Raw genomic sequence first — 24,063 nt, forward strand, 5'->3', positions numbered from 1 at the left:
TGCAAGGGCACACATTAATCTCTCTCCATGGAAGGCCTTTCACCCCTTGTCAGCCTAAAGAGGAGAGGTTCTTTCCATCCTTCAGAATTCATCATATGTCATCTAAGGTTATAAATTAAAACTAAACACTAGAACAAAGAAACCCACTCATACAATTCCCATAGCAGATGAGAGAAAACAAAGGAAGCACTGAATACAAAATAACATAAAATATAATGGAAGATTTCAGATCAAATATTTGTATATCAATAATTAGAAATGGGATCAGTTTACATACTAGAAGTAAAATGCTAGGCAGATAAAATGACAGTAACAAATATATACTGTATCTAATAGGTGTATCTAAAATGATTTAAAAGTGAAAGTATGAACCAAGTTGTGTCATGATATTAATTCTAGACAATGGAGCAGACTTCTTAAAGAAGAAAAAGACAGCATGTTACAATAATAAAGAATATCCATATCAATAATAAAACTTCGTGAATAATATTTAGATACTGAACAACAAAATGTCCAAAAATATAAAAAACAGCCTGCAAGAACAAAATTAAGGGAAACAATGAATGATAAACTGACTTTAAACCACCATGAATACTTAATGAATAAGTCACATAATCTTTTTGAAGAGTTAACCATGTAATCTAACAGGGACAACAGATTAATAACACTGGTATTTCCTTATTTTGAATTCCTCCAAAAGCAGGTGATAAGATAAGAATACCAATGAAATATGTTTATTAGGGAAGACCTACACAAGTAGGGAAGAGAGAAATTTAGGTAAGGAAAAGCAGCCAGCAGAGGTGCATAATTAAACTACCTATCACAGACTAATCACAGGGGAAAACTCTGAGAAACAGCATAAAATATGACTACATTTTCACACCCAATTGGGGAGGCAAGCAGGCTATTTATGTAACATATAACAGCAATCATGGATTGGGAGTTGCAGGGCATATATTAACTCACCAGAACTTCTGACCTCCTACGTGGGAACAGAATAGCTTAAAAACAGCCTTGTGGCAGAGAGATACAGAAAATACAGATACAGCTGGAAGTTCAAAGGCACACCCTGAAAATGATCGAGTCTGAGAGATATGGGCAGGGAACTAGTACTATCTGCTATGGCCATATAGTATTCTCTATAACCTGATAACACAAAACTTTATGTGATGATGAGGCAAGTACTAAAACTTAGCATATGTTAGACCACAAGGAAAGTCACAATACATTTAAGAAAGTAAAAAAAGAGACATATTTTTCTGGATACAATGGTGTTACTATTTAACATTAAGGAGGAAAGAAAATCTGAAATCTCAAAATATTTTTAAATTACAAAGAAAGCAATGCTATAAAGCTCTTAAAGACTAAACCAATCATGAGTAAAGATACACATGTTTTAAAAACAGATATGAGAGAATAGCACTGAAACATATACATCACCATATATAAAACAGAGAGCCAATGGGAATTTGATGTATGATGCAAGGAACCCAAAGCCAGTGCTCTGTGACAAGCTAGAGGGGTGGCATGGGGAGAGAGGTGCAAAGGAGTTCGACAGGGAGGGGATATATGTACACCTAATGCAGATTCATGTTGATGTATGGCAAAAATCATGACAATATTGTAATGTATTATCCTCTAATTTAAAAAAATAATTATAAAAATTATCTACTAATTATAAAAATAGATAATGACATTATAAAGCTATTTTCAGTGAAAAACAATTTATGCTCTTTGACTCATATATCCCTAAATAAGAATGAATATTTTTTAAATTGTTACATTTTTCCATGTTTCACTTTAAAAAAAAAATCCATGGAAAAAAGAAAAATTTTAAAGGATTAATCAATAATATTATTAAAAATCCTAAACTAGTTATATACATTTTAATAATACTATAATGACACTAGATTAATATAGGAAAAAGGATAAAATGCTATGATAGCAAAATCAGAAATGAGGAAAGGAAAAAAGATAGAAAATAAAACATATATACATCAAAAATTATAGAATAATTTGCATATTTTTGAAAAAATCAAGATTAAATAAATAACATTGATTATCAAAATTAACTCCAGAAGAGATGGAAAATCTAAACCAGCCAATCACTGAATGATAATTAATTTTAAAATATTGCTAACATATCTCATTAAAAATTAAGAGGCACAGATGGTTTTGTAATGATTGTAAATCAAGAAGTTAGTCCCAATGCTATTTAAAATTTTCCAGAGCACTAATTAGGTGAAAGTGAAAGTTACTCAGTCGTGTCTGACTTTTCAACTCCATGGGCTGTATAGTCCATGGAATTTTCCAGGCCAGAATACTGGAGTGGGTAGCCGTTCCCTTCTCTAGGGGATCTTCCCAACCCAGGGATTGAACAGGGGTCTCCTGCACTGCAGGCGGAATCTTTAGCAACTGGGCTACCAGGAAAGTAATTAAGGTAATGCTTAATAATATTGTTTTGACATCAGGGAAGCCCATGTCAGGATAACATTGACAACGAAATTCAAATCAGTATATAATTTATTAATATCAATACCCAGGTAATAAATTAAAGAATTAGAAAAGAGAAGACACTGACAAAATAACTATATACCATTAGGGCAAGGATTTGACATGTTTTGTTTAGTTCTGAATCTCCACCTTCTCGAAAAATGCCTGCCACATTTTAGGCACACATTAAATACAGACAGTATGAATGAATAATTAGGATAAGAATATGAAGGTGGTTCAAAATAGCCATTTATGTATGTGTATATATATTTTAAATAAACCAGAGGAAAAATTTATGTCTATGATTACCATGTGGTATTAAAAATCACACCTAAATTAATATTCAGGTTTGGTTTTTTGACTGAAATATAATTGACATGTAACATTGTCTATGTTTAAGGTATACAAGTGTTCTTTACCACTAGTGCCTCCTTATCTGCCCTTAAAATATTGCTAAGTAGTTTCATCTAACTATAGCTAAAAGCAATAACTGGAAACTGTGCCCTCAGACAAAATATTCAAAGTAGGCATTTCCCACTTATGAACAAAACCAGTGAGATGTAGAACTGAGTGAGACCTTAAAGAAGAATTAAATGTTGCATCCAAGAAAGTACGAAATATGAACTTTGGCTCTATACCTTAAAACACATAGTTCTAAGTAAACTACAGATAGATAAAATACAAAACAAAACTAATATAATTACAGCAAAACTTGGATACTAGGCCAGAAGAAAAAAAAGGGATGTGTTTCTAATATCTTATAATACAAAACACTAGTTGGACAATATTATGGTATTTTGTCTCCTGTAAGTATTTCTATGAAGTAAATTTAAGAGGTTGATTTGAAAATGATTCTGCTCTCTGCTCAATGCAAATAGCCCTGTGTAGTAAAAATGATAAGTAATACTAAGACATCAGCATATTTTTGATGAGTCTTCCACTTTAGAGAATAATTCTAGCTATAGATAAAACCATTTTATGGTCAATCTTTTCTGCTATGATTGATTAAAATATTCTCAAGAATCTTAAAATATCAAAAGTTTAGAAATCACATTAGAGAACTGCAAAACACATAAGGTTCAAAATTTTAAAAATATTCACTATGCATTACTTTGCCAGCACAGGTCCATAAGGTCCAAGCTATGGTTTATCCAGTAGTCATATATGGATGTGAGAGTTGGACCACAAAGAAAGCTGAGCTCTGAAGAATTGATGCTTTTGAACTGTGGTGTTGGAGAAGACTTGAGAGTCCCTTGAACCGCAAGGAGATCAAATCCTAACTAAAGGAAATCAGTCTGAATATTCACTGGAAGGACTGATGCTGAAGCTGAAGCTCTAATACTCTGGTCACCTGATGCAAAGAGCTGACTCATTAGAAAAGACCCTGATGCTGGGAAAGATTTAAGGCAGGAGAAGGGGACAACGGAGGATGAGGTGGTTGGATGGCATCACCGACTTAACAGACATAAGTCTGAGCAAGCTCCGGGAGTTACTGATGGACAGGGAAGCCTGACGTGCTGCATTCCATAGGGTTGCAAAGATTCGGACACAACTGAGCAACTGAACTGAACTGATGATGAAAGATAATATAAAATAATGTAAGCATATTTTTCATTCAATTTTTTTTACACAAATGAAGTCATTTGAGGTACAACATGACCTTGGGAGATAGCTGTATTATTAAAACTATTTCTGTCCAGCTATAAAAATGTTTAAAGAATTCTTCATATAATATTTATTGTGCCCACCAAAGACATGCTTTGACTATGCCAAAGCCTTTGACTGTGTGGATCACAATAAACTGTGGAAGATTCTGAAAGAGATGGGAATACCAGACCACCTGATCTGCCTCTTGAGAAACCTGTATGCAGGTCAGGAAGCAACAGTTAGAACTGAACATGGAACAACAGACTGGTTCCAAATAGGAAAAGGAGTACGTCAAGGCTGTATATTGTCACCCTGCTTATTTAACTTCTATGCAGAGTACATCATGAGGAATGCTGGGCTGGAAGAAGCACAAGCTGGAATCAAGAAGGCCAGGAGAAATATCAATAACCTCAGATATGCAGATGACACCACCCTTATGGCAGAAAGTGAAGAGGAATTCAAAGGCTTCTTGATGACAGTGAAAGAGGAGAGTGAAAAGGTTGGCTTGAAGCTCAACATTCAGAAAACAAAGATCATGGCATCTGGTCCCATCACTTCATGGGAAATAGATGGGGAAACAGTGTAAACAGTGTCAGACTTTATTTTTTTTGGGCTCCAAAATCACTAGGGATGCTGATTGCAGCCATGAAATTAAAAGACGCTTACTCCTTGGAAGGAAAGTTATGACCAACCTAGATAGCATATTAAAAAGCAGAGACATTACTTTGCCAACCAAGGTCCATCTAGTCAAGGCTATGGTTTTTCCCGTGGTCATGTATGGATGTGAGAGTTGGACTGTGAAGAAAGCTGATCGTCGAAGAATTGATGCTTTTGAACTGTGGTGCTGGAGAAGACTCTTGGGAGTCCCTTGGACTGCAAGGAGATCCAACCAGTCCATTCTAAAGGAGATCAATCCTGGGTGTTCATTGGAAGGACTTATGCTAAAGCTGAAACTCCAATACTTTGGCCACCTCATGTGACGAGTTGACTCACTGGAAAAGAGTCTAATGCTGGGAGGGATTGGGGGTAGGAGGAGACGGGGACGACAGAGAATGAGATGGCTGGATGGCATCACCAACTCGATGGACATGAGTTTGAGTGAACTCCGGGAGTTGGTGATGGACAGGGAGGCCTGGCGTGCCGTGGTTCATGGGGTCGCAAAGAGTCAGACACGACTGAGCGACTGAACTGATCTGAAAGATAAAAAAAATGTCCTGAAAAGCTGGTCAGTATCATATCTTAACCTCCATGAGAACACAAACTGGATAAATATTTTTTCAATGCATATTTGTTGAACATTAGATTGAGTTACATATATTTGTCAATTACTTTCATATCACACTAGCCTTAATTATGTGAAAACTAGGGAATTCCAGAAAAACATCTATCTGGGTTTCAACAACTACGCCAAAGCCTTTCACTGTGTAGACCATAATAAACTGTGGAAAGCTCTTAAAGAGATGGGAATACCAGACCATCTTACCTGTCTCCTGAAAAACCTGTATGCAGGTCAGGAAGCAAGAGTTAGGAACCTGGATGAAACAAGTGATTGGTTCAAGACTGAGAAAGGAATATGACAGAGTTCTCTACTGTCACCATGTTTGTTTAATCTATACGCTGGGCACATTATGAGAAATGCTGGGCTGGATGAGTTACAAGCTGGAAGCAAGATAGGCAGGAGAAACAACAGCCTCACATATGCATATGATACCACTCTAATGGCAGAAAACGAAGATGAACTAAACAGCCTCTTGATGAGAGTGGAGGAGGAGAATGAAAGCTTAAGTTTTATGACTAAATATTTAAAAAAAACTTAAGATCATGGCATCTGGCCTCATTCAGTTTAGTTCAGTTGCTCAGTTGTGTCTGACTCTTTGCGACCCCATGAACCACAGCACACCAGGCCTCCCTGTCCGTCACCAACTCCCAGAATTTACCCAAACTCATGTCCATTGAGTCAGTGATGCCATCTAACCATCTTATCCTCTGCCATCCCCGTCTCCTCCTGCCTTCAGTCTTTCCCAACATCAGGGTCTTTTCAAATGAGTCAGCTCTTTGCATCAGGTGGCCAAAATACTGGAGTTTCAGCTTCAACATCAGTCTTTCCAATGAACATTCAGGACTGATCTCTTTTAGGATGGACTGGTTGGATCTCCTTGCAGTCCAAAGGACTCTCAAGACTCTTCTCCAACACCAGAGTTAAAAGCATTAATTCTTCAGTGCTCAGCTTTCTTCACAGTCCAACTCTCACATCCATACATGACTCCTGGAAAAACCATAGCCTTGACTAGACGGACCTTCCTTGACAAAGTAATGTCTCTGCTTTTTAATATACTATCTAGGTTGGTCATAACTTTCCTTCCAAGGAGCAAGCGTCTTTTAATTTCATGGCTGCAATCACCATCTGCAGTGATTTTTGAGCCCTCAAAAATAAAGTCAGCCACTGTTTCTACTGTTTCCCCATCTATTTGCCATGAATTGATGGGACCAGATGCCATGTTCTTAGTTTTCTGAATGTTTAACTTCAAGCCATCTTTTTCACTCTCCTCTTTCACTTTCATCAAGAGGCTCTTTAGTTCTTCTTCACTTTCTGCCATAAGGGTGGTATCATCTGCATATCTGAGGTTATTGATACTTCTCCCAGCAATCTTGACTCCAGCTTGTGCTTCATCCAGCCCAGCGTTTCTCAAGATGTACTCTGCATATAAGTTAAATAAGCAAGGTGACAATATACAGCCTTGACGTACTCCTTTTCCTATTTGGAACCAGTCTATTGTTTCCTGCCCAGTTCTAACTGTTGCTTCCTGACCTGCATATAGGTTTCTCAAGAGGCAGGTAAGGTGGACTGGTAGTCCCATCTCTTTCAGAATTTTCCACAGTTTATTGTGATCCACACAGTCAAAGGCTTTGGCGTAGTCAATAAAGCAGAAACAGATGTTTTTCTGGAACTCTCTTGCTTTTTCAATGATCCAGCAAATGTTGGCAATTTGATCTCTTGTTCCTCTGCCTTTTCTAAAACCAGGTTGAACATCTGGAAGTTCACAGACAAGTAGCCAATCTGGCCTCATTGCTGCTGCTGCTCCTGCTAAGTCGCTTCAGTCGTGTCCAATTCTGTGTGACCCCATAGATGGCAGCCCACCAAACTCCCCCGTCCCTGGGATTCTCCAGGAAAGAACAATGGAGTAAGTTGCCATTTCCTTCTCCAATGCATAAAAGTGAAAAATGAAAGTGAAGTCGCTCAACTGTGTCCGACTCTTAGCGACCTCATGGACTGCAGCCTACCAGGCTCCTCCATCCATGGGATTTTCCAGGTAAGAGTACTGGAGTGGGCTGCCATTGCTTGTTCCTCTGGCCTCATTACTTCACAGCAAATAGAGTGGGGAAAAGTGGAAGTTGTGACAGATTTCCTTTGCTTGGGCTCTAAAATCACTGTGGATGGTGAGTGCAGCCATGAAATCAGAAGGCGTTTGCTTCTTGGCAGGAAAGCTATGACAAACCTAGACAGTAAGTTGAAAAGCAGAGACACTACTCTGCCAACAAAGGCCCATATTGTGAAGGCTATGGGCTTACCAGTGGTTACTTACATACAGTTGTGAGAGCTGAACCGTAAAGAAGGCAGAGCGCCAAAGAATTGATGCCTTCGAATTATGGTGCTAGAGAAGACTCCTCAGAGTCCTTTGGAGCGCAAGGAGATCAAATCAATCAATCTTAAGGGAAATCAACCCTGAATACTCATTGGAAGGACTGATGCTGAAGCTGAAATTCCAGTATTTTGGTTATGTGATTTGAACAGGTGACTCAGTGGAAAAGTCCCTGATGCTGGGAAAGATTGAAGGCAAAAGGAGAAGAGGGCATCAGAGGATGGCAACACCGATGTAATGGACATGAACTTGGGCAAACGTTGGGAGATGGTGAGGGCCAGAGAGGCCTGACATGCTGCAGTCCATGAGGTTGCAAAGAGTCAGACATGACTGTAGTCTGCCAGGCTCCTCTGTCCATGGGATCCTACAGGAGAGAATGCTGGAGTGGGTTGCCATGTCCTTCTCCAGGGGATCTTCCCCACCCAGGGATTGAACTTGAGTCTTCTGCATTGCAGGGAAATTCTTTACTGTCTGAGACACCAGGCACCAGGGAACCAACTGGCAATATGGAGAGAAATGATAAACAATGTCTGTGAGTTTGTTTGTTTTCAATAACAACAGTTTGTTTTCAATAACAACAGACTCATTTGAGTTCAGTCTACAGATCCATCTGAGGAGAACTGACATCTTTACTACGGTCAGTCTGCCAATTCATAAACATGGACATTTCTCCATTTACTCAGATTCTCTTTGATTTATATCATTAGGATTTTGTAGTTTCCTGCATACAGATTCTGCACAGATTTTGTCAGTTTTACATAATATCCCCTTATGCATATGTAATGACAGCTACTGTTTCAGTTCTGATATTGGTGAAGTTTTTTCCTTTCTATTTTACAGTTGTCATCAATTTTATGGATCTTTTCAAGAACCAGCAATTGATTTTGCTATTTTCCTCTACTGTTTTATGTTTTCGATTTAACTGATTTCTGGTCTTATCTTTATTATCACTTTCTGCTTGCTTTGGATATATTTGGCCATTTTTAATTGCTGAAATGGGTGCATGGATTATTGATTTAAGACTTTTCCTCTTTTGTAATGCAAACATGTAGTGCTATAAACTTCAATCTCGGAACTACTTTAGCTGTGTCCCACAAATTCTGATATCTTGCATTTTCATTTAGTTTGATGTATTTTTTACTTCTCTTGAGCTTTCCTCTTTGACCCATAAAACACTTAGAAATGTGTTATTTAATTTGTAAGTATTTGAAGATTCTTCAATTTCTTTCCATTATTGATTCCTAGTTTGATTCCACTATGGTCCAAGAGTATACATTATATTTCAATTCCTATACATTTTTTGAGGTTAGTACTGTGGCTTAGCACATGGCCTGTCTTGGAGTGTGTTCCTGTGGACTTGGGGAAAAAAATGTGTATTCTGTTGTGTGTGAAGGTGTTCTAAAAACATTGATTATAATCTCTTGTTTAGTGGTAGTGTTCAACGAAATAGACCTGAAGCATGCCATTCAGTAAGAGTGCTAGGAATGCAGAATGACTGAGTTAAGACTTCCTGGTGATCTAGTGGTTAAGACACTGTGCCTCCACTGCATGAGTTGCAGGTTCGAGCCCTAGTGTGATGCTTTTGAACTGTGGTGTTGGAGAAGACTCTTGAGAGTCCCTCGGACTGCAAGGAGATCAAACCAGTCAATCCCAAAGGAAATCAGTTCTGAATATTCACTGGAAATACTGATGCTGAAGCTAAAGCTCCAATAGTTTGGCCACCCAATGTGAAGAACTGACTCATTTGAAAAGACCCTGATTTGGGGAAAGACTGAAGTCAGGAGGAAAAGGGAATGACAGAGGATGAGATGGTTGGATGGCATCACTGACTCAATGGACATGAGTTTGAACAAGCTCTGGGAGTTGGCAATGGAGAGGGAAGCCTGGCATGCTACAGTCCATGGGGTTGCAAAGAGTCAGACATGACTGAGCGATTTAACTGAAGAATGGTTAATTTAGTATATCTAAGAAAGCTGAATTATACCCAGTTTGTTCATAATAATCAATATACAGGAAAAATTAACTAAGGTAATATTAAATGAATGTGGGGGTAGGAAATATTGTCGAAAAATGTCATAGCTTTTGAGTCTTCAATACCTTGGGTGGGATACAAAACACTTTTAACTTAACCAAGGTACTATACTTTTAGAAAAATATTTAACAAATGGCATCATTTATAACTTAGTCATAAAAATATCTGGTAGCTTTCTTTGGCTTTTTTAGTTTTCAATGCAGTCAGCAAAAATCAAAGGATTTGAGGAACTGCATTGTACTGTCATGCCTCTTCCCACTTAAACATAAGCTTAATTATAAAGCTCCTCACAAAATACTATAAAATACACTGAAGGTTCTATCTGGGCTAAGGCAGGCCTACAAAACAAATAAATCTGTAATCAGTTTGTAAATTAGTAGTATTGTTTATTAATATATGTAGCTGCAATCAGCCATCATTAAAGAAGCTTCATTGAAATAAATTTTCAGTGATACACAAACTAAAGGACAGTACATAAGCCTTCTTAATCAGCATTTATTTGGTCAATAAAGCACACAGGACCACAGTAGCACATTTCATTTTTCCCTAGGAAATCAATATCCAGAATACAAACTAAATGTCAAACTGAAGCCTTGGATTTTGTGGTCATAAGGAATATTGGAAATGATACTAGGGTTCTATTCCAAAGGGTCACTATCATTGACTTTGAAAAAGTACCACCTTTTTAAAAGATTTGGTTTCTCTTCCTAATTCATGGTCTTGTTAATGAAGTGTCACTAAATGAGCATGTTTTTAAGAGAGGACTACAGGATTCAACCTGTAGGAACAGATTCACCATAATTATTGTCTGTAATCTTTCAAAGTCCTAGATCTGTCTACTAAGCTGTGGGATTTTGTTATTGATGATAAACTCAACAGTAGAAATATTCATGAAAGCACAGGCAGCATATAAAACTCCTTATTACCCAGCTAGTTTAAGAGTAAAGAATTTTTGTGAACCTGAAGCCAGCTATCTATTTCAATATTATATTTCATATATATGTATATATATATATATACATATCCACATGCATATATGGAAGTAAGTATAAAAATAGGTCACTGTTTCTGCCCATATACTCACTCTGACTACACATTTCCTTGTACATAACCTGTGACATTATTATTTAGGACTTACTCTTCTTTGTTACTTGTACTCCATACCACTATCTATGAGATAAACCTCTATTCATCTTTAACATACAAATCAAAAATTCTAAATTGATATTAAGATATTTGAGTGACTGAAAGGTTTATTACTCATTTCTAACTGCCCAACAAGAGGAGGGTTTGAAACCAAAAAATAAGCAATGAACATATTCTAAGACCAGAAGTATTTTATGATTTCTATAACAACAGAGATAAGACAAAAATATTAACAGATGATTTGATATTAATCATCCAAAATAAATCTGCACAACTGGGACAAATATTAACCAAGAATAATACTGAGCTTTTCAAATATCAGCAGATGCCCCATCTTATTAATAATAAGTCCTTATTGGCCTCAGTGATTGAGAAAAAGCCAAAATCAATCAACGAATTTGAGTGTCTTAAAACACTGGGTGTGGGTAGATTTTTGCTGTTGATTATGTTCAAGGATATATCTAGAAACAATAACTAAAGCATGGGTTCTATGACAATATTGCTGCTTTTTAGTCACTAAGTCATGCACAACTGTTTTTGCAACCCCATAGACTGTAGCTTGCCAGGCTCCTCTGTCCATGGGATTTCTCAGGCAAGAATACTGGAGTAGGCTGCCATTTTCTTCTCCAGGGGATCTTCCCAACCGAGGGATTGAACCTGTATCTCCTGCCTTGCCAATATACTACAGACTAGATGAAGAGAAACAGTCTAGAAATAGTCATAAATACCTATGCTTGAAAAAACTAATAAGGACAATTCCACAGGAATAGGTATGTACTCAAGTTGCCATTCAAGTGTGGAAATATATTTTAAAAAATTATTCTTAGACTTCCAAGATTTCAGTAAATGGAACAACCAGGGACTTGTACTAAGGAAGTTGACTGAAAATATATTTAAAAGTCACCAGAAAACAAAAAGAAAATAACAACACAAGAATAGGAAAGTGCAATTCAAAAAACTGGCAGTTATTAATAAAATCATTTTGGGTCTTAGACATATATTCAAATGTCAACTTGACATAATTTTTTGGATATTTAATCGATATCTCACACACAATATGGCCCAAATTTAATTCCTGAGATCCCTCTCAAATAACTTCATTTATTGCCTGTGCCATCTCACTTAATAGCGACTCCCATCCTTCTAGTTGCACAGGTTAAAGACCTTGGATTCATCCTTTATGCCTCAACTAACCCTTTGCCCTTCATGTCATCAGCGAGAAAATCCTTCTGACTCTATGATGCTAGATATACAATCTGCATTCCCCTTAAAGACAGAATGATTTATTTTCTCAGCTGTAAGGAGAAGTGTTGACAGACAGCCTTAATCTCTTAAAGAGAAGCCCTCCTTAAGAATTGTCTCCACTGATGGAGTTGTCTTGCTCAAAGTCACTTTTACTAACCAATACAAAGGTATGCTTCCCTTGCCTCAACTCTGGACAACTTTGCAGGGCCATCCTTCCCAGCTTCAGAGCTTCATTCAGTTGTATGAAGCTTTCACGGACGCTGCACCACAGCCCAACCTTCCCTTCTTACAAATCCTGCTTCCTTCTTTCTTTCCAACAGATGCTGATGCTGAGAGTACTCCATAATACAATTTTTGCACACTAATCTTCATCTTAAGAGTCTGCTTCTTGGAAAACTCCGACATTGATAATAAGGCCAGGAGTGGTCAGAGAGCAAATACTAAGATAGGATCTTCAAAAGTTCAGCTGGCAATGAGAACTCCATCACTAATCATAGGTAGAACACACATATTCCCTGGAACAGGCAACAGTGAAATTAAAAAAAATTGTTTACTTTGGTTAACTGAGGTAGTATTCTAGTGAAAGAAAATGAATGAGTATCAGGTATTTGAGAAAAATGAAGGGAATAGTTTCTATAGAGACAGTGCATGGACTTCCTTGGTGGTCCAGTAGTTAAGACTCTGAGCTCCCAAAGATGGGGGCCTAGGTTCAATCCCTGGTTGGGGACCTAAATCCCACATGCCACAACTAAAGATTTTGCATGCTGCAACTAAAAAGATCCTGCATGTCACAACTAAGACTTGGGACAGCCAAGTAAATAATTTTTAAAAATGACAGTGGAAACAGATAATGTTAAATATAATAACTGACATTGGGGAAAAGCTTTTAAAAGAGACATATAGTGATTAACTGACAAAAGTTGAGAGTGAAAACCAGAAAGACTCTGGGAAAACTTATAAAAAGGCTCCTTCCAGCCGCTGGGGGGAAGCCAGGCTCAGAAACTACCCCTAAAACTAGCAGAGCCCAAAGAAAGATTAAACTGAAAAGAGGGTAGGTCTGTAAAACAAAGATGAATGCATGAACAAAATGTGGTATATCCATACAATGGAATACATTTGAGCAAAAGAAGAACAAAATCCTGATACATGTTATAACATGGATGAACCGTGAAAATATTATGCTGAGTAATATAAGACACTAAGGACCATAGCTTTTTTTCAGTTTATATGAAATTTTGAGGGGAAAAAAGAGACAATATAGATACAGAAAGTAGATGAGTAGTTACTTGCCTGAGGCTGGGAGTGGGAGTAGGGATTGGTTGCACAAGGGAAAATGGAAATTTTTTCATGTGATGAAAGTGTTCTGAAAGTGGATTGTAGTGACAGATTCACAGTACATATATACACAGATTTACCAAAAATGACTGACTTAAACACTTATAATAGGTGGCATCAATGATGTGGCAATTACTCATAAATGAACCTGAAAACAAATAAAACTCAAAAAACAAAAAATCAAAATGAGAGACAGAGAGACAGATTAAATGTTAATACTAGGGTTTCCCTGGTGGCTCAGTGGTAAAGAATCCACCTGCTAGTGCAGGAGGCATGGGTTTGATTCCTGATCCGGGAAGACCCCACATGCCACAGAGCAACCAGGCCCATGTGCCACAACTACTGAGTCTGTGCTCTAGAGCCCGGGAGCCACAACTACTGAAGCCTGGGCATGCCCTAGAGCATGTGCTACACAACAAGAGAAGCCACCACACCATAACTAGAGAGTAGCCCCCACTTTCAGCAACTAGAGAAAAGCCCACACAGCAACAAAGACCCAGCATAGCCAAAAATAAATAAAGTAAATATATAATTTTTGTTTTAATGTTAATACTATGTGTGAATTTTTCTCTATCTTTGGTTGTATCAGTCATCTCTCTTCTTTGCTCTCTTTTATTCACCCATTCAAAAACTTATTGAGAACAACTAAATATCAGTCTTACCAAGTCTTATCAGTAGTTCTAATGCAAGGATAGTAAGATGTGATTTGCTCTCTAAAGGCATTTACACATGAGTCTGGGAGACACTCAAGAAAATCAGCCTGTACAGAGCACTGTGTTACATTCTCTGACACTGCTATGCACAGGAGCTAAGGAAGACAAGTGAAGGGGTTTACAGAAATATCTTTATTATGCTATTAATCTGGTTAAATATTTCTTAAAAATTTTGAACATTTCTATTTATTTAATACCTTGTACAGTCTATTACTGATAATGCTAATATTACTGGAAATTTAGTGTGGCAGTGCATGGGAATTATTTTAAAGATAAAATTGTTTTATTTTTCTTAAGATCATTCAGATATGAGAATGACGTGAGATAAGGCATTAGATTTGAGAAATAGTAAGTAAACATCAAAAAAGCACAAGAGTTCCAGAAAGATTTCCACTTCTGCTTTATCAACTATGCCAAAGCCTTTGACTGTGTGGATCAAAACAAATTGTGGAAAATTCTTCAAGAGATGGGAATACCAGACCACCTGACCTGCCTCCTGAGAAATCTGTATGCAGGTCAAGAAGCAACAGTTAGAACTGGACATGGAACAACAGATTGGTTCCAAATAGGGAAAGGAGTACGTCAAGGCTGTATATTGTCATCCTGCTTATTTAACTTATATGCAGAGTACATCATCAGAAATGTCAGGCTGGATGAAGTACAAGCTAGAATCAAGATTCCCAGGAGAAATATCAATAACCTCAGATATGCAGATGACACCACCCTTATGGCAGAAAGTGAAGAAGAACTAAAGAGCCTCTTGATAAAACTGAAAGAGGGGAGTGTAAATGTTGGCTTAAAACTCAACATTCAGAAAAGTAAGATCATGGCATCCAGTCCCATCACGTCATGGCAAATAGATGGGGAAAGAATGGAAACAGTAAGAGACTTTATTCTTTTGGTCTCCAAAATCACTGCAGATGGTGACTGCAGCCATGAAATTAAAAAACGCCTGCTCCTTGGAAGAAAAGGTATGACCAACCTAGACAGCATATTAAAAAGCAGAGACATTACTTTGCCAACAGAAGTCCACCTAGTCAAAGCTATGGTTTTTCCAGTAGTCATGTACAGATATGAGAGTTGGACTATAAAGAAAGCTGAATGCCAAAGAATTGATGCTTTTGAACTGTGGTGTTGAAGAAGACTCATGAGAGTCCCTTGGACTGCAAGGAGATCCAACCAGTCCATCCTAAAGGAGATCAGTCCTGGGTGTTCATTGGAAGGACTGATGTTGCAGCTGAAACTCCAATACTTTGGCCATCTGATGTGAAGAGCTGACTCATTTGAAAAGACCCCGATGCTGGGAAAGATTGAAGGCCAGAGGAGAAGGGGATGACAGAGGATGAGATGGTTAGATGGCATCAAAAACTCAATGGACATGAGTTTGGGTGGACTCCAGGAGTTGGTGATGGACAGGGAGGCTTGGCATGGGGTCCATGGGGTTGCAGAGTCAGACACGACTGAGGGACTGAACTGAACTGAAGTAATCTCCATGTGGACATATTATTATCTAGCAAAGAATTGTGCCTTTTTATATATCCCAAATATATTTATATGTTCATATATTATATCCACATATCCACAATTCTATAACATTTCACTTATTCTTGTTTCACACTTCTCAGATTTCATCTTTCTGGAACTCAACAAGAACCAGGAGGTAAATAAATAGTAGATGATCCTGATCATTCCAAATAAGGCTACCAGTTTACTGCACAATTATTGCCTCCTGTTTTAAACCAGAGCCTTTATATTACAATCATATTTATTTAATGCAAAACTTCCAATAAGCTATCCAAACAGCTTGTTTTTTGTTCCACTTTGATTTTTAGTGCCGAGCATATCAGAAAAAGCAGTCTGTAAGGAGGCTATAAGACAGGAACTGTTTAGAGACGAGTTCTGTGACAGCAGGAGCAATGACAGAGGTATAAAATGTTTAGAAAGGAAGGAAAATAAACGAGAAAAGGAAAAAAAAAACTGTTTTCCAGTATAAGTTGGAGGTAAGTATTCATAATCTACATTTGCATAGTACTTTTCAAGTTCCAAATTATTTGCAAATGTGCTGCTCATTTATTCCTCATAAATGTCCTCTGAGGGACTTCCCCTGGTGTCCCAGTAGATTAGACTCTGCACTCCCAATACAAGGGGCCCGAGTTCGATCCCTCGTCAGGGAACTGGATCCTATATGCCACAGCAAGACTTCTCATGCTGAAATGAAAAGATCCTGCATGCACAACTAAGACCTGGGGGCACAACCAAATAAATAAACAAGATATTTAAAACAAAACAAAGCCAAAGATAAACAAACAGTATCCCAAGTGTCTTTTGAGGTAAGTGTCATTACCTTCATTTCACAACTGTTGATTTGAGCCTCAAATTGCCAGATATCGCACAATCAAAAATAGGAGTTCCAGGTCTAGGTCAAGTCCAAGCCCAGTATTCTGCCCCCATTCCCTAACGATGACGCGAAAGTTGTCATGGAAAACTGAAAGTACAGTCAATGTTATATGCTTATAGAGCATAAAATCAACACTATATACTGATTTCTAAAATGATCTGTTCTGATTTCCACCTAAATGGGTATATATCTTAAAACTATTTATCTTAAAATTTGTTTTATTGAATAGCTCTTCTGCCATTATCGACAGCCAAGATATCATTACAGAAATTTGAAGCAGTTATTCATCATACCAAATTTAAAAAAAAAATTATGCAGCCCTTTTTTATCATCCAGTATTTTTACCTAATCAGGATGTCTTCAACGGTCATTTCCATTTTAACAGAACTCCCTTTGAGGGAATATAATCATGAATTATAATTCATTTTCTTCACCTGCCATATGAATTTTCCTAATATGGAGGTTTGGTAACTGCTCTAGATAACATGAAAATGAACTCTATCACAACACAAAGATAAGCATATATATCTGTTAACTGTGTGGTTAAAAATCATACACACAAAAACCACACATCCATAATAACAAGGATATGGGACCTGTATGTCAGTTCAGTTCAGTCACTCAGTCATGTCCGACTCTTTGCGACCCCATGAATCACAGCACGCCAGGCCTCCCTGTCCATCACCAACTCCCGGAGTTCACTCAAACTTATGTCCATCGAGTCGGTGATGCCATCCAGCCATCTCATTCTCGGTCATCCCCTTCTCCTCCCTCCCCCAATCCTTCCTAGCATCAGAGTCTTTTCCAGTGAGTCAACTCTCCTTATGAGGTGGCCAAAGTATTGGAGTTTCAGCTTTAGCATCAGTCCTTCCAATGAACACCCAGGATTGATCTCCTCTAGAATGGACTGGTTGGATCTCCTTGCAGTCCAAGGGACTCTCAAGAGTCTTCTCCAGCACCACAGTTCAAATGAATCAGTTCTTCAGCGATCAGCTTTCTTCACAGTCCAACTCTCACATCCATACACGACCACGGGAAAAACTGTAGCCTTGACTAGAGGGACCTTTGTTGTCAAAGTAATGTCTCTGCTTTCTAATATGCTATCTAGGTTGGTCATAACTTTCCTTCCAAGGAGTAAGCTTCTTTTAATTTCCTGGCTGCAATCAGCATCTGCAGTGATTTTGGAGCCCAAAAAAATAAAGTCTGACACTGTTTCCACTGTTTCCCCATCTATTTCCCATGAAGTGATGGGACCAGATGCCATGATCTTTGTTTTCTGAATGTTGAGCTTCAAGCCAAACTTTTCACTCTCCTCTTTCACTTTCATCAAGAGGCTCTTTAGTTCCTCTTCACTTTCTGCCATAAGGGTGGTGTCATCTGCATATCTGAGGTTATTGATATTTCTCCTGGAAATCTTGATTCCAGCTTCTGCTTCTTCCAGCCCAGCGTTCCTCATGATGTACTCTGCATAGAAGTTAAATAAGCAGGGTGACAATATACAACCTTGACGTACTCCTTTCCCTATTTGGAACCAGTCTGTTGTTCCATGTCCAGTTCTAACTGTTGCTTCCTGACCTGCATACAGGTTTCTCAAGAGGCAGGTCAGGTGGTCTGGTATTCCCATCTCTTTCAGAATGTTCCACAGTTTATTGTGATCCACACAGTTGAAGGCTTTGGCATAGTCAAGCTGAGAAAAAATTATGATATTTAAAACAGAACAAAATCTATTACACAATTTTCTTGCCTTTCTCTCCTCAGATTCTGAATTCTTCTTTCTGCTTCTATGAATTACAGATGCCATTACCTGATACCATTAACTTAATCTGTTAGAAATGTACCTCTATTTTATCCAAGTTCCTGAAATTATGATATATACAGTTTTCCTTTTATAGTCCTTAGTATTCAACCCACCTCTTCTTTTCTCAATTGGTGAGCCACCTACATGGGAATTATTTTTATAGTTATGATCCTCTAACTTCTTTTTTTTGGCAAATATTGAATAGACAGCTAAAAATGGGAGACCTACATTTATGAGAATCAATGTATGTTTTTTTAACAAGTAGTAAGAATTAAAATTTTAGCCATATGGCTTTCTTTTGGGTCCTCTTTATAGTGGGCAAAATGACTTAAAGATTATTATGATGACATTTTATGCAAATTACATTTTTACATTACCTTAATGTGCATATAATGATAGCTACTAATTACTCCAGCTTGAACCAGACAATTATACCACCTGCCCCTCAACAGTGACTGAAATAAAAGAAGATCTTACCATTTCAAATCAAAGATACACAGAAAGGACATTTTCTCATTTGACATAACTTGAAAATGACACATATTCCTATAGTATATCATTTTCTCTTTTTGAAACATCCTGCTACCTACTTTTTCCCTTTATATATACAGTGCTTTTAAAAGAGTGTTTCCTTCCAGCTGTAAAGAGACTTGCTTTTTTGACCCACACAGTGTTCTAAAAAGATAAACAGAATTAGTCAAGTAGAGCATGCACTCACCAGTTCATCTCAGGCCTCCCCATTCTCTGCTGTGTTTGTAGTAGCTAGAGGGATGCTCAGATATTCTCCAAGGATCCCCTTCTCTCTGTATTCATGCCCACACTGTATCTGAGTTGCCTTGTGTGACAAACAGAACACAGCAGAAGCAAGGATACATGATTTCTGAGATTTGACTACAAAGGACAGTGGCATTTTATCTCTTGAATCATTTGCTATGGAAGACTCTAGCTGCTTTGTCATGAATACTCTCATAGAAGCCTATGGAATAACACACACAGCAAGGAAGTAGAGTCTGCTAATAACCGCATGAGTGAATCTGGATGCAGATCTTTTGGCTTCAAATGACTGTAGCCCCAGCCCTCATGAATGCAACCTCATGAGAGATCCTAAGACAAAACCACCTACTGAGGCCACTTTTGAATTCCTGACCCACAGAAACTATGAAATGATTCATACCGCTGCTTCAAGTTACTATGTTTTGGGGGTGAATATGTTAAGCAGCAGTAGATAATGAGTACAATGTTCAGTCAGTTCAGTTCAGTCGCTCAGTCGTGTCTGACTCTGCGCGACCCCATCAATCACAGCACGCCAGGCGTCCCTGTCCATCACCAACTCCCGGAGTTCACTCAAACTCATGTCCACAGAGTCGGTGATGCCATCCAGCCATCTCATTCTCCTTCGTCCCCTTCTCCTCCTGCCCGCAACCTTTCCCAGCCTAGATTATTCACTTGCATAGTATTTAAAGGATTTTGAGAATGTAACTTTGTATTATTTAGGCTAATTAAAGCTAGTGGCCAAATAGAACACTATACAAATAGACCAAAGCCTATTTCCTGGCTCATGTCACATTCCAATTCAAACCTATAGGTTCTACCTGGTGACTTTCCTTCAAAAGTGCACTGTGGATCTGGATTTCTTAAAAACAAACAAACAAACAAACAAAAAAACAGCTACTACAATTAATTCACTTTCAGCTATACATGAAATGAAGGAAAGAATGAACATGGAGAACCCATGTGTTAGTTGTTCAATTGTGTCTGACTGTGACCTGATGGACTGTAGTCCACCAGGCTCTTCTCCCCATGGAATTCTCCAGGCAGGAACACTGGTGTGGGTTGTCATTTCCTTCTCCAGGGGATCTTCCCTACCCAGGAATTACAGTTTGAGCCACCAGGGAAGCCCATCCTTAACGGCCTTGAACAATAAAAATCACATCACTTCTCTCATATTCTAATAGGTAAAAACTCAAGTACACAACTCTAGTCAAAATGCAAAGGAGGTAGGTATAAAGTCACCTGGATCTGGAAAAAGAAATGTTTTACAGGTAACATTGTCTCTGCCACCTGGCTCCTGCTTTTAGAGCCAAAGTAGTGAAAGAGGGATGTTCAATATGTTCAAAGAGAGATTCTGCACTATTAAATACTCTTTGAATTTCTATTTTTTATGGCTTATTGACAGAGTCAGAATATTTTTATCACTTTGCTCAATTATTTTAAAAAATTCATTTCAAGTTTGCCACTTACATGAGAGTAACTTTTTAATGCTTCTTGAGAAACTACTTTGAATGGACTTTGAATACAGAAAGGATTGTAATGTACCAGTTATCTTTTTCTGCATAGCAAACAGCTACAAAACCTTAGTGGCATGCAGCAGTAAACACTCAATGCACACACACTCTGCTCGAAGTCAGCTACACAGTTCTGCCTATCTTGATTGGCCTCTCTTATGTGTTTTGAGATGATCTGGTGGTCACCTAATCTAGGCTCACTTTGGCTGGGGTGAACTGGGTAACCTGGCTGTGCCCAAATGTCTCTCATCCTCCACAAGACTAGGTCAGGAATGTTTTCATGGCAATAACAGAGGCACAAGAGAATGTATCACCTGATGTGCAAGCTCATGTCAAATCTCTACTTACATCACATACGTTAACATCATTTAGGACAATACAAGCGAAGAGCAGGGGAGGCTACAAATAACACTGCAAAATGCATGGATATAGGCAGATGAGAGGGATCAGGACATTAATGTAATCAATCACATTATGCATAGTCTGAAATACGAATAAAAAATAAAATAAGGGGTACACTTAATCTTTAGTAAAGGCAATCAGTTCAGTTCAGTTCAGTTCAGTCACTTAGTCGTGTCCGACTCTTTGTGACCCCATGAATCACAGCTCGCCAGGCCTCCCTGTCCATCACCAACTCCAGGAGTTCACTCAAACTCATGTCCATCGAGTCGGTGATGCCATCCCACCATCTCATTCTCTGTCGTCCCCTTCTCCTCCCTCCCCCAATCCCTCCCAGCATCAGAGTCTTTTCCAGTGAGTCAACTCGTCGCATGAGGTGGCCAAAGTATTGGAGTTTCAGCTGTAGCATCAGTCCTTCCAATGAACACCCAGGATTGATCTCCTTTAGAATGGACTGGTTGGATCTCCTTGCAGTCCAAGGGACTCTCAAGAGTCTTCTGCAGCACCACAGTTTAAAAGCATCAATTCTTTGGCGATCAGCAACTGTCTATTCCTAAAGATGGCACCTGTGGAATAAACTGGATTTCTTCCCATCCAATTGTAGATATAATGAAACTCAGTATCTCAATTTGTCAAAACTGAAGGTGAGCATGCTCTCCTTTTAACTCCCAGCAATATGTTGGTAAAAAAGATCACATTGATATTATATTTTCCTTAACTAAACAACACATAATGAAATAATATTTAAAGATATATTGGCCAATAGACTTCCCAATAATATTAAAAATTTCTGCTATTCATCTTTTGTGTTTTTCTCCCCAGGAGAATATTCTTAAGGAAATCTAATGTGTTCTGTCTCTTTTGGACTATGATAATCACTGGAAATGACAACACCTAATAAATCACCTACAATGTTTTCTTTAACTAACTTGAGCTATTATATTGAGTGCACTATATTGCCATTTTTTGCTAGTTGCTAGCTTTTCAATGATTAGCAAGAAAGATTCAGTCATTCACAAAGTTTATAATCTACTGGAAAATATGAATAAGTAAATATTTGCCATTCAGTGCAATACATATGTCTGTGGTGCTTAAGAAAATAGGAGAGCAATCTAAGGCAAACACGAAGAAAATTTTAAAGAAGATATTTAAATCTCAGTTTGAATCTGGTCATGAGTAGTCAACTCATGAGAAGTGATTGGTTTCTTTTGGGCAGTAAATATTGAGAAAAGAAAGATTTCAAAAGACATTTACAATGTATAATCAACAGACTAGGTGATTTATTGAAAATTGGATATAAGGTAGAGAAAATAGTAAAGAAAAGTGCATAATTTTATTATTATCATGACTGAATTTATTATTCAGCAAGATAGAAATAAGAAGGGGGTGACAGAGGATGAGTCGGTTGGATGGCATTATCAACTCAATGGCCGTGAGTCTGTGTAAACTCTGGGAGACAGTGAAGGACGGGAAAGCCTGTCATGCTGCAGTCCATGGGGGTACAAAGAGTTGGACATGACTGAGTGACTGGACAACAGCAACAGCAAGGTAGAGATATTCATAGGGAACAGTTCTGGTAGTAAAGATTACCCTATCATCTGGACACAATCAGTTTGAGATTCTATAAGAAATTCACAGGGAAATATCTATAAGGCTATTAGTTTTTGCCCCTGAATATGAAGGCAAAGTCCTAGGCTGGAGACTAACATCTGGAAAAGTTAGCTTATATGTCAGCTACATGACAGATGGCCAATAAAGTCCTGGGAGTAGTGAAACTGTCCAAGAGAGCGCTGCCCACTGAGCAAAGGAGAAAACCAAGACCAGAAACCCAAAGAACACCAACATTCAAGGGATGGGCAGAATAAAATCCAGCCACAAGAAAAAACCAAAAGGGAACAACCAGAATTTGTAGAAAGAAAACAGAATAATACGTTATGATAAAAACTGAACGAGTTTTTTAAAAGGAAAAGATCAACATTTTGGAATGCTTATGTTTTATCGATCTGAGACCCAGGTTTGATCCCTGGGTCGGGAAGATCCCCTGGAGAAGGAAATGGCAACCCACTCCAGCACTCTTGCCTGAAAAATTCCATGGACGGAGGAGCCTGGTAGGCTACAGTCCATGGGGTCACAAAGAGTTGGACACGACTGAGGGACTTCGCTTACGTTTTATCAAACAAAATAAGGTTTAAGTAGTCCATTGGCTTTATCAACAGGATGGCTGTGATATCCTTGACAAAAGTAGTGGCAGGAGTATGAATACAGACTAAAATGTTGTTGATTGAATGTAGATGGATCTTTTTTTTTTTTAATCAGAGGCTGCAAGTGTATTTAACGTTTAACTTGTTCAATAAAAAAAATATAAGAAACACCTTGACAACAAGGAATTTTTTAAAAAATTAACGTGAGAAACTCAAATGTTTAAAAACACTACTGGTTTGTAGAGGAAAAGGTTAAAGACCCAAATGTTGAACTAAGTAAATCAGAAAGCATCTTTCAGAGAAACGAGAGCAGAAAGGAGGCAGAGCATGAATGTAGAAATTAACCACATTAAAGAGGATTGCCAATTACACGGCCTCAAAAATGAAATAGGAAAGCATTTGTGTGAGGACAAAGGTGATATTATGATTAATATGATTAATGGGGACACCTAAAAGCATTTCCACTGAGTTATGTATAAGAGAAAGGGTTTTCATGGTCAGTACTACTAATTAACATTGCTTTGGAGGTAGTAACCAAAACGATTGGATAAGAGAAATGAATATGGCTTACATAAAATATTCAAAATGCTTTTGAGAGAAATAAGGGACCTTTTCCAATAGGATGACAATGAACTTCTCAATAGCAACAAAGAAAACTAGAAAAAAATTAAACAAAAAGTTCGAGGGACAGTTATTGCAAACTATATTCAGCCAAACCACCCAAAGGATA

The sequence above is a fragment of the Moschus berezovskii genome, chromosome X, assembly GCF_049115385.1.
Source record: "Moschus berezovskii isolate FMDL1 chromosome X, NW_MosBer_1.0, whole genome shotgun sequence".
NCBI classification, from domain to species: domain Eukaryota; kingdom Metazoa; phylum Chordata; class Mammalia; order Artiodactyla; family Moschidae; genus Moschus; species Moschus berezovskii.